We start from the raw sequence: 12,539 nt of genomic DNA on the forward strand, positions 1-12,539 counted from the left end.
GCTTCTTTCCTGTCTCCAAGTACTCAGGGAGTACTTTAGGTTCTTAGCATGTAGTGGTGACTGGGAGCCCCTAGTTACATAAGTTCTGACCTACCCTAATTTTCCCCTTTTTTAGGCCACTAAAAGATCTGGAAACACACACACACACACACACACACACGTCTCGATAACATCTTTACCTTCATCAGTGTCCTTGGCAAGTGGACTTTGAAGCTTTTCAGAATACAGCGAATTGAACTGTAATCTCTTCCTTGAAGCTTGGGTGGAAAATCAAACTGATCTGCATGGACATCTAAGAAGACGGAGAATCTTGCCTACTTGCAGAAATAACTGCTAAGAACACCATGAAAATGGATACTAAGGCCCATGCTTGACACACGTGGTTTCATGTTATCTTCCGAGCCACCTCATGAGATATGCATTTTTGTCTTCACTGGTGAGGACATTGCTAAGATGATAAGTTGTCAAATGGCAAAGTGAAGACTTCAGGGACAGCCCAGGGACATACCACTGGCTTTAGGTAGTGGGTCTATTGGCAGACATCAGGAGCATCTATGATACCAGGCTGCATCAAGGATTTAGGGCAGAGAAGTACTTCAATTGCATGGTTCCAGTATTGGAATAAATGTCATATGCATCCACAAGTGTTTTATATCATCCAACAGCTGTACAAAGAAGAACTGTGTGCTAGGTTCTGGGTTAAAGGCTTCAAAGTCAAAGTTGATCAAGACAAAATTAGTCTTTATCTTAAGAGAGCTAGAAGTCTAGTTCTCATGAACGCATGGCCCCAGGAGGCAGGAGAAATGATATTAGGGCTAAGTGGCCATGTTGGAATCTGGGCAGCACAGGCCTTAACTCTTGGGGCAGCCTTTCTTCCACTTCACCCATGCTGGAAAGCAGGCCAGTTGGTGATGTTTTCAAGAGAATCAGAAGTTTGTATATTTCTGTACAATCTACTGTTTTTAATGTTAGCAATTAATTTTATTTTCCTGGAAAAAAAAAATGGGAACAAAATCTCCACAGTGATGTGCTGGAATCAGCCTTCAGTTTCTGCAGGTTTTTGTTTCTGGCTGAGAGCTGGGAGTGCAGTGGGGACAGAGAAGAATTTAATTCATGTTGATTTATTTTAAAAGAGACTGAATGCATACTAAACATGTTGACTCATTGGAAAACCCCTGATATTAGGAAAGATTGAAGGCAAGAGGAGAAGTGGAAGCCAGAGGATGAGATAGTTGGATAGCATCACCAAGACAATGGACATGAGCTTGAGAAAGCTCCGGGAGTTCTTTATGGATAGGGAAGCCTGGCATGCTGCAGTCTTGCCGTTGCAAGGAGACGGACACAACTGTAGGACTCTACTGAACTGAAAAAACTGAGAACAAAAACTAATGAATCTAATTACATCAAGTTGTTGACTGTCTACCTATAACAACACATTACTTCAGTTCAGTTCAATTCAGTCGCTCAGTCGTGTCTAACTCTTTGTGACCCAATGAATCGCAGCATGTCAGGCCTCCCTGTCCACCACCATCTCCCGGAATTCACTCAGACTCACATCCATCGTGTCCGTGATGCCATCCAGACATCTCATCCTCTGTCATCCCCTTCTCCTCCTGCCCCCAATCCCTCCCAGCATCAGAGTCTTTGCAAATGAGTTAACTCTTCTCATGAGGTGGTCAAAGTACTGGAGCTTCAGCTTTAGTATCATTCCTTCCAAAGAAATCCCAGGGTTGATTTCCTTCAGAATGGACTGGTTGGATCTCCTTGCAGTCCAAGTGACTCTCAAGAGTCTTCTCCAACACCACAGTTTGGGGAGTGGGGGGTGGGGGGCGCCAGGCAGGTGGGACATGAAAGCTATGACTCTTCGGCTCTTCTTCCTCCCTCCCGGACCTATCTCCGCCTCCCGCTCCAACGCCTGGATGATCTGAGCCTCGGGCCTGGACGCAGCCTGGCTCCTCCCCTCCTCCGCCCCCTCCCCCCGCCTGACCTGGCCGGCTGCAGCCATGGTGACTCCCCTTCTGCCCCCTCCCTGGCCGCCGTCGCCCGCCACCTCAGCGGACCAGGGACTTGCCCGTCCGCGGCTGCTCCGGACCTAGAGAATCAAGACATAATGGGAGCATTTTTAGACAAACCAAAGATGGAAAAACATAATGCCCAGGGGCAGGGTAATGGGTTGCAATATGGGCTAAGCAGCATGCAAGGCTGGCGAGTTGAAATGGAGGATGGACATACTGCTGTGATCGGTTTGACAAGTGGACTTGAAACATGGTCCTTTGCTGTGTATGATGGGCATGCTGGTTCTCAGGTTGCCAAATACTGCTGTGAGCATTTGTTAGATCACATCACCAATAACCAGGATTTTAAAGGGTCTGCAGGAGCACCTTCTGTGGAAAATGTGAAGAATGGAATCAGAACAGGTTTCCTGGAGATTGATGAACATGAGAGGTATGTCGGAGAAGAAACACGGTGCTGACAGAAGTGGGTCAATGTTATGCTCTGAGCCCGTATCTCCGAACAGACCAAGAGAGCAAGTCCACCACAGTATTGCAAACGCAAGAAGGGAGTTTGTTTATTCCTAGCGCGCTAGGGCCCAAATCTCATCCCACACAAGGGAATCTGACAAGAGCCCCCAACAAAGGAGTATGGTGGCTTATATACAGGCAGTTCTTTGTCTCAGTTACAGGAGTAGCTGGCGTTACATGATTGGCCAGGCAGGATGAGCGCATATCCTGTCTCTTTCTGGTAAACATGACTCAGGTCCTAGAGCCCATTGTTTGGTCCCTAACATTCCCCCCTGTCTTTAGATCATATAGAGGAAGCTTCATCTCGGTCTTGAGACACAGTTTGATATTGTTGTCGAAGCACAAACAGCTGTACTGTATTTATGCCTTTTTTTTTTTTTTTACAAAGGCTATAAGTCTATTGATAATACATGGGCCAAAGGTAAGCATTAGTAAAAGTATTAGCAGGGGTCCCAACAAGGTGGAGATTAGGGTGGTCAACCAAGGGGATTGTTGAAACAAAGACTCAAACCATCTTTGTTGAGCCTCATGTTCTCGTTTACATTGGGCTAGTCCCTCTCTTATTTTGGCCATAGATTTTTTTACTATTTTTGTGTGATCAGCATAAAAACAACACTCTTTTTTTTTAGGGCAGCACAGAATCCCCCCTGTATCTCCCCACAGATCTTTTAGTTATGCCTGGGCGCACCTGGACATGCCCAGAATGCATGATTTCGGAGCTTGCCCCTCTTTCAGGGTATATTTACCATCAGCTTAAGGTCAAAGTATAAGTCTGGCCACCAAGTATTTGGTGGATGTATTTCGGTGGTGGAGTTAAGCATCTCACGTATTAGTCTATTTTGCAGTTTTTAGGTGATTTTGACGGGTTGATGTGGGTTCACGCTGGCAACTCCGGAGCAGAGTAACTGGGTCATCCACAAGACGGCCCAGCCGAGTTGTCCTGGTCCTGTTGGTGCCTTCGAAGCTTTAGCCTCAGGGGGTTGGACGGGTGCAGAGATGCTTCCCATTCTTTCTTAGCGTCTTCCTGCTCTGCTGAAGCAGCTGGGCGTACATGGTTGCAATGAACCCAAGGCCCAATACCGTTGACCTTTAGGGCAGTTGGGGTGGTAAGAAGAACAATATAAGGACCCTTCCATTTGGGTTCTAGTGCTTTGGTTTGGTGCCTTTTGACCCATACCCAGTCTCCTGGGCCAATGTCATGTGAGGGAAGAGTTCCCTTATTTTGACCCACATGTATTTCCCGGAGCAGTTTCCAGACACGAGAGTGCACCTTGCTTAAGGCCATCAAGGCCTCTTGGAATTTCCCCAATGTGGGAGGCGGTAGTTTCTTCCCTTTAAATATTGGACATACAGGGGGAGATCTCCCATACAGAATTTCAAATGGGGTCAGATTAAGTTGATAAGGAGTATTACGCGCACGGAAGAGGGCGAAGGGAAGGAGGGTCACCCAGTCCCCGCCAGTCTCTATAGCCAATTTAGTTAAAGTTTCTTTTAGAGTCCGATTCATTCTTTCTACTTGCCCTGAGCTCTGTGGACTGTATTCACAATGTAACTTTCATTTAGTCCCCAGGGCTAGGGCAAGGCTCTGAACTATTTGACTCACAAAAGCAGGTCCATTATCAGAGCTGATGGTCACTGGCAGGCCAAACCTGGGAACTATTTCTTCTAAAATCTTTTTTTGCCACTATCATCACGGTTTCTCCCTTTGTAGGAAAAGCCTCCACCCACCCTGAGAAGGTATCCACCAACACTAACAAGTACCGGTAACCATTCTTGCCTGGCCTTACCTCGGTGAAATCTACTTCCCAATGTTGCCCTGGTCTTTCTCCCTGATACCTCAGTCCTGCATGTTGTCCTTTTCCTGGCCTCATCTGTTGACACACCTTACAAGCATGCACTATGTTCTTTACAGTTGTCTGGTGTGGGGGAAATCGGAGGCGTGCAGTTTGAAAGAGCATCAGAGTCTTCTTTTCTCCCAGATGAGTAGACAAGTGCAAATGCTCACATAGTTGCCGTCCCAACTGAGCAGGGAGTATCAAGTAGCCGTCTGAGTCTCGGTACCATCCATTTTTATCTTTTTGAAGGTTGGTGTGTTTTTGGATCCAAGCAAGGTCTGTGGATGAATACTCAGCGGTTGGGGGCAGAGTTCCCATACCTGGAGGTGGAAGTCCGATTGGCAACACAGGGGTGATGAAATCTTCATCAGCTACTTTTTGAGCTGCCAGGTCTGCGGCACGATTCCCTCGTGCCGTGGGGCTGTCACCCTTCTGATGTCTAGGTAAGTGTACTATTGACACAGCCTGAGGCATCTGTACAGCCTCTAAAAGTCTACGGATTTCAGGCAAGTTTTTAATTTCTTTTGTTTTTTTTCAGCTGTCAAAAACTCCTGTTCCTGATATACTGGGCCCTGGATGTGTACCGTGCCAAAAGCATAGCGACTGTCAGTGAAAATAGTTATTTTTTTTTCCTTTGGCTCTCTCTAATGCTTGAATCAGGGTAATTAACTCTGCCTTTTGTGCTGAGGTATCCGGGGGAAGGGCCTCTGCCCATATTGTCTGTCCAGAGTCATCTACTACTGAGGCTCCTGCCCGTCTCTGTCCAACTTTTATATAATTGCTGCCATCTGTGGACCATTTTAGCTCACTGTAATCCAGTGGAGTATCGGTTAAGTCTTTTCGCATTGCTGTTACCCCGGCCAGTATCTCATCACAATCATGGAGGGGGCTATTTTCCTCCGGATTGGGCAAAAGAGTGGCCGGATTTAGAGTGTAGGGCATTTGGAAATGAATCCGTGGGGTGTCAAGTAGCAAGGCCTGGTAGTGTGTCAAGCGGGCATTAGATATCCATTTACCTGGGGGTTGCTTTAAAACTCTCTCTATGGCATGAGGAGTGTAGACCAAGAGTCTCTGTCCATAAGTCAGTTTATCAGCATCGTGGACTAAGAGCGCAGTGGCCGCGATGATACAGAGGCAAGGTGGCCATCCGGCTGCCACTGGGTCCAGTCTCTTGGAAAGGTAAGCTACAGGTCGCTTCCATGGTCCCCATCTCTGTGTTAGTACCCCTTTTTTTATCCCCTGCTTTTCATCTACAAATAATTGGAAAGGCTTAGATGGATCAGGGTGGGCAAGGGCAGGAGCTTCTAGCAAGGCTCGCCTGAGCTCTTGGAAGGCCTCTTTTATTGGCTCAGTCCATTCCCAGTCCTTGTTTTCTTTGGTCCCTTTATATAGGGGCCTGGCCTTTTCTGCAAACCCCAAGATCCGTAACCGGCAATATCCCACAGTTCCCAGAAATTCTCTCACTTGTCTAGGGTTAGCCGGCTCAGGGATCTGGAGGATGGTTTCTTTTATAGCCTGTGTTAGCCACCTCTGGCCCTGTTTTATCTTATAACCGAGGTATGTAACCTCTTGCTTGGCAATCTGGGCCTTTTTGGCACTAGCCCTGTAACCTAAAGTCCCTAAGGTTTGGAGAAGGTCACCTGTTGCCTCTTGGCACTCTTTCTCTGTAGCCGCTGCCAGCATAAGGTCATCAACATATTGTAATAAAACAATGGTAGGGTGTTCAACCCGATACTCATGGAGGTCTTCGTCCAGGGCCTCATTAAATAACGTGGGCGAGTTTTTGAAACCCTGTGGTAAGCAAGTCCATGTCAGCTGCACAGGGGTCTGACCACCGTCTTCCTGCCATTCGAAGGCAAAGATTTCTTGGCTTGCGGGGGCAAGAGGCAAACTGAAAAACGCATCTTTTAAATCTAAAACAGTGTACCAAATGTAATTTGGAGGCAAGTTGCTTAGCAATGTATAAGGGTTAGGAACCATAGGATGAATATCGTTCACCCGTTTGTTGACTTTTCGTAGATCTTGAACCGGTCTAAAATCAGTTCCCCCAGGCTTTTTCACAGGCAACAGGGGAGTGTTCCATGGGGACCGGCACCTTTTCAGGACCCCAGCGTCTATGAGGCATTGTATATGAGGAGTAATTTCTTGTCGAGCCTCTTGACTCATGGGATACTGCCATGCCCTCACCGGGGAAGCACTGGCTTTCAGTTCCACAATGATAGGGGGCCTCTGTTTGGCCAGTCCCATTCCTGCTGTTTCAGCCCAGGCCTGAGGGTATCTTTGAACCCATGGTTGTACTTCGGGGCTTATTGTCGCTGGGGCCTCTGGCAAGTAGAGTCTGTATTCATCTTTTAATGCCAGACACAGGACCTGAAGAGGATGCCCAGTCCCATCTAAAACCGACACTTGTCCGTGGTTGAAATGAATTTGGGCATTCACTTTAGACAGTAAATCTCTTCCCAACAAGGGTGCTGGACACTCAGGTATCACCAGAAAATAATGGGTTACCTGGTGGGCCCCCAAGTTCACATGCCATTTTGTAGTCCATCCATATCGTTTAGTCCCGGTTGCTCCCTGCACCCAGCTACTTTTTTTTAGACATGGGTCCATCTTTTTGGTTTAAGACTGAGTATTGGGCTCCCGTGTCCACCATGAATCCAACCGGTTTCCCCTCCACATTTATAGTTACCCAGGACTTGGGGAGGGGCTTCGAGCCCTGACCCCCTAGTCGCTATCCTCACCCGCGTAGAGGATATGACTGTCTGGAGAGGGAGTCTTGTTCTTGGGGTCCTTGGGCCCCTCTTTTAGATTTTTCTTGGGGCATTTATCTTTCCAACGTCCAAACTCTTTACAAAATGCACATTGGTTTTTCTCAAGCTTACGCCTTGTCGTTTTTTCTTCAGTTTTTGAGTCCAATTTTTTTCCTTTCTGGAACCTGCTTTTGTTTTCAACCCCAGCAAAAAATATCTGGGCCAGCTCTTTTTGATGTTTACGGTTTTCTTCAGCTCTAAATTCTCTTTCTTCTCTTCTAATGCGGTCCTCTCTCTCTTCTGGGGTCTCTCTATGATTAAAAACTCTCTCGGCTGCCCTCACTAGATCTTGCAAGGATTGTTCACTTAACCTCTCTATCTTTTGTAACTTTTTTCTAATATCGGGGGCTGCTTGATTTACAAGTGCTAACATAACTGCCGTTCGTGACTCATCTGCCTGTGGGTCCATAGGGGTATACTGTCTAAAAGCTTCCATTATCCTTTCCAGGAAGGCTGCTGGGCTCTCATTTGGCTCTTGTCTCACTGAATTTATTTTGGCCAAATTAGTTGGCTTTCTGGTGGCCACTCTGAGGCCAGCCATGAGAGTCTGATGGTACACTCGGAGATGCTCCTTACCTTCAGCGCGTTCGAAGTCCCAGTTGGGTCGCACCAAGGGGAACCCCTCCTCAATGAGGTTAGACTGTATTGTGGGCCTCCCATCCACCCCTGGCACATTTTTCCGGGCTTTTGACAGGATCCGTTCGTGCTCCTCTGTAGTAAAAAGTACCTGTAACAGTTGCTGACAATCATCCCAAGTGGGATTGTGAGTAAACAGGATAGACTCTAAAAGATCAATAAGACCCTGCGGTTTTTCAGAGAAGGAGGGAGTCTGGGTTTTTCAGTTGTACAAATCACTAGTGGAGAAGGGCCAATACTGATATGTCCGTTCTCCACCCTCTCTGGCTGGCCCCGCCCCGGACCGGAAACGCATGAATGGTGGAGGAGGGAACCTCCCGGTCTTCTTCCGCTATGCCGGCCATTTTTTTTTTTTTCACCTTTCCCCGAGTTTCCTAGGCGGGGCCCCTTTTTCTGGGAGGAGCTGAAGGCTTGGTTTTCTTTTTGGCTTCTCGCAATGAAACCTGTGGAACCTGTGGAAGCAAGGGCGGGGAAGAGGGAAGGGAAGTGAGGGGCTGAAAAACAAAAGGTTTTAGCCAGGCCAGGGGGTTTTCCACCAGGTCCTGTCAGACCAAAATGTATGGAGTTTGGTCTGGCTGGGTGTCCCGAAGGGTAGGGGGCGAGCACCTTCTCTCTGACCACTTGAATAGTAGGCAGGCTGAAGGTGCCTTCTTGTGGCCAGCTGACATCAAAAGCAGGCCACTCGGCAGAACAAAACATTACTAACTTGCTTTTCTTCACCAGCAATGATAGATTCTGTGCTCTAGACTTGAAATCAGAGAAGTGGTTAATCATAAGTGATAAAGGAGTAGAAGTTGTTTGTCCCATGATCACAGAAAAGTACACTGGGAGCCAACAGAGCACACAAAGAGCAATGCAGACACCACGAATAGACAAACAGATAACAAACACAAGGTGGCCACCGACAATGCACTCAATCTTACCTGCAGGATGTTCACAGAGCCAGCCGCCTCCCCAGCACAAAACCGGGCCCCGGCCTTATGCTGGACTTAATCCAGTAACCAGAGCCAGCCGCCTCCCCAGCACAAAACTAGGCCCCGGCCTTACGCTGGACTTGCCTCTGCACTTTACAGCCAGATGCCTCCCCAGTACGATACTGGGCCCCGGACTTAATCTGGGCTTCTGCAACATTAGCACCGGTGCTCAGAGCTCTTATCTCCTAATGAGGTTACTCCCTTCTACCAGGAGAGTTGTCCTCCCTGGCGGGAAAGAGATCCTGGACGAGCCCCCAGATGTTATGCTCCGAGCCCGTATCTCCGAACCGACCGAGAGAGCAAGTCCACCACAGTATTGCAAATGCAAGAAGGGAGTTTGTTTATTCCTAGCGCGCTAGGGCCCAAATCTCATCCCACACAAGGGAATCTGACAAGAGCCCCCAACAAAGGAGTATGGTGGCTTATATACAGGCAGTTCTTTGTCTCAGTTACAGGAGTAGCTGGCATTACATGATTGGCCAGGCAGGATGAGCGCATATCCTATCTCTTTCTGGTAAACATGATTCAGGTCCTAGAGCCTGTCGTTTGGTCCCTAACAGTCAACAGCTGTGGGTGTCCTCATTTCTCCTCAACACACCTACTTCAACTGTGGAGACTCAAGAGGGTTACTGTCTAGGAACAGGAAAGTTTACTTCTTCACACAAGATCACAAACCAAGTAATCCACTGGAAAAAGAACGAATTCAGAATGCAGGTGATTCTGTAATGATTCAGCGTGTGAATGGCTCTCTGGCTGTGTCAAGGGCCCTTGGGGACTTTGATTACAAATGTGTCCATGGAAAAGGTCCTACAGAGCAGCTTGTTTCACCAGAGCCTGAAGTCCATGATATTGAAAGATCTGAAGAAGATGATCAATTCATTATTCTTGCATGTGATGGTATTTGGGATGTCATGGGAAATGAAGAGCTCTGTGATTTTGTAAGATCCAGACTTGAAGTCACTGATGACCTTGAGAAAGTTTGCAATGAAATAGTCGACACCTGTTTGTATAAGGGAAGTCGCTACAACATGAGTGTGATATTGATCTGTTTTCCAAATTCACCCAAAGTATCGCCAGAAGCAGTGAAGAAGGAGGAAGAGTTGGACAAATACCTGGAAAGCAGAGTAGAAGGTGGATCACTTAAGAAAAAATAAGTAGCTTTATTAAAGAAAAACCTCAACATAATCAAACTTTTATAACATGTTAACTTTTAGATCTTTACGTACATGACTTCAACATTTGGTGTTTAGTGTACACAAGTGAGAAAGGGCATTTCTGTAGTAGCTGTTGACGTATTTGTTACTGTCCTATTATAGTTATATTAGAAATAACAAGTATGGCCCAGTACATTCTGTTCAGGATACTTGGTAAAGTGTTTGTATGCTTTCAAATTCTTGATTAATTCACTGGCATGAATAATTTTATGCCAGGAAAGTCTGATTTATGGTTTATTATAAATAGATTGTTTATGATGGTGATAATTTGAATGCCATCTTTTGTGTGAAGCTGTATTTATGAATTTAACATCTTTGGGAATTTTAAAATAAGAACTTAAAGATTATAGCCTGGCTATTAATACCTTTCATGTACCACAGCTTTTAAAAATTTATTTTAAACTATTTCAAAGATTCTTGCCTAAGCCATAAACTGCCTCACCTAGACAACATAAACCTGAATAGAAGATATACTAGGTCTCTACCTGGCAGAAATGTAAATGCTGGATAATTCAAGTAATTAAGTTGGAAATTATGGAAGTGTATTTATCATAATTCTGCAGATTGCTTTGAGACAATTGCAAAGGCATTTGTAACTCTCAAGTGTGATGCCTTCAAATATTTGAAAAATGTTAAAATAATTATTGATGCAGCTGCTATTTGGTATAAATATTAAGTATCACCAGAGAATTACAGTTTATTGCATAAATGCAATAAGCATGGAGATTATATATTTTCTTTAAGCAGGAAAAACTTGACATGTCTATGATAGTGTTAAAGCACATTTTTTGGGGGGGCTCCTAATGTTATTACTTTGCACGTTAAAGACCTTTAATAGCATGCAAACATTGATACACTATATACTTAAATCCTGTTGTGCCTGCATTATTAAAATTAATATGCACTTAAAAAAAATAAAAGCATCAATTCTTTGGCGTTCAGCCTTCTTCACAGTCCAAATCTCAAATCCATACATGACCACAGGAAAAACCATAGCCTTGACTAGACGGAAATTAGTCGGCAAAATAATGTCTCTGCTTTTGAATATACTATCTAGGTTGCTCACAACTTTTCTTCCAAGGAGTAAGCGTCTTTTAATTTCATGGCTGCAGTCACCATCTGCAGTGATTTTGGAGCCCGCAAAAATAAAGTCTGACACTGATTCTACTATTTCCGCATCTATTTCCCGTGAAGTGATGGGACCAGATGCCATGATCTTCGTTTTCTGAATGTTGAGATTTAAGCCAACTTTTTCGCTCCCTTCTTTCACTTTCATCAAGAGGCTTTTTAGTTCCTCTTCACTTTCTGCCATAAGGGTGGTGTCATCTGCATATCTGAGGTTATTGATATTTCTCCCGGCAATCTTGATTCCAGCTTGTGTTTCTTCCAGTCCAGCGTTTCTCATGATGTACTCTGCATAGAAGTTAAATAAGCAGGGTGACAATATACAGCCTTGATATACTCCTTTTCCTATTTGGAACCAGTCTGTTGGTCCATGTCCAGTTCTAACTGCTGCTTCCTGACCTGCATACAGATTTCTCAAGAGGAAGGTTAGGTGGGCTGGTATTCCCATCTCTTTAAGAATTTTCCACAGTTTATTGTAATCCACACAGTCAAAGGATTTGGCATAGTCAATAAAGCAGAAATAGATGTTTTTCTGGAACTCTCTTGCTCTTTCCATGATCCAGGGGATGTTGGCAATTTGATCTCTTGTTCCTCTGCCTTTTCTAAAACCAGCTTAAACATCAGGGAATTCACAGTTCTCGTATTGCTGAAGCCTGGCTTGGAGAATTTTGAGCATTACTTTACTAGCATGTGAGATGAGAGCAATTGTGCAGTAGTTTGAGCATTCTTTGGCATTGCCTTTCTTTGGAATTGGAATGAAAACTGACCTTTCCCAGTCCTGTGGCCGCTGCTGAGTTTTCCAAATTTGCAGGCATATTGAGTGCAACACTTTCACAGCATCATCTTCCAGGATTTGAAAGAGCTCCACTGGAATTCCATCACCTCCATTAGCTTTGTTCCTAGTGATGCTTTCTAAGGCCCACTTGACTTCACGTTCCAGGATGTCTGGCTCTAGATCAGTGATCACATCATCATGATTATCTGGGTCGTGAAGATCTTTTTTGGTACAGTTCTTCTGTGTATTCTTGCCACCTGTTCTTAATATCTTCTGCTTCTGTTAGGTCCAGACCATTTCTGTCTTTTATCAACACCATGTTTGCATGAAATGTTCCCTTGGTATCTCTAATTTTCTTGAAGAGATCGCTAGTCTTTCCCATTCTGTTCTTTTCCTCTATTTCTTTGCATTGATCACTGAAGAAGGCTTTCTTATCTCTTCTTGCTATTCTTTGAAACTCTGCATTCAGATGCTTATACCTTTCCTTTTCTCCTTTGCTTTTCGCCTCTCTTCTTTTCACAGCTATTTGTAAGGGTTCCCCAGACATCCATTTTGCTTTTTTGCATTTCTTTTCCATGGGGATGGTCTTGATCCCTGTCACCAGTACAATGTCACGAACCTCAGTCCGTAGTTCATCAGGCACTCTAT

General features: G+C 45.3%; 1 pseudogene; it reads left to right on the forward strand.

Moving 5' to 3' along the window:
• The first annotated feature begins 1,259 nt into the window (after positions 1 to 1,259).
• On the forward strand, positions 1,260 to 9,931 carry LOC138426477 (protein phosphatase 1A-like; annotated as a pseudogene).
• Positions 9,932 to 12,539: the final 2,608 nt, after the last annotated feature.

Source organism: Ovis canadensis, chromosome 21, assembly GCF_042477335.2.
Source record: "Ovis canadensis isolate MfBH-ARS-UI-01 breed Bighorn chromosome 21, ARS-UI_OviCan_v2, whole genome shotgun sequence".
In the NCBI taxonomy this organism is placed as follows: Eukaryota; Metazoa; Chordata; class Mammalia; order Artiodactyla; family Bovidae; genus Ovis; species Ovis canadensis.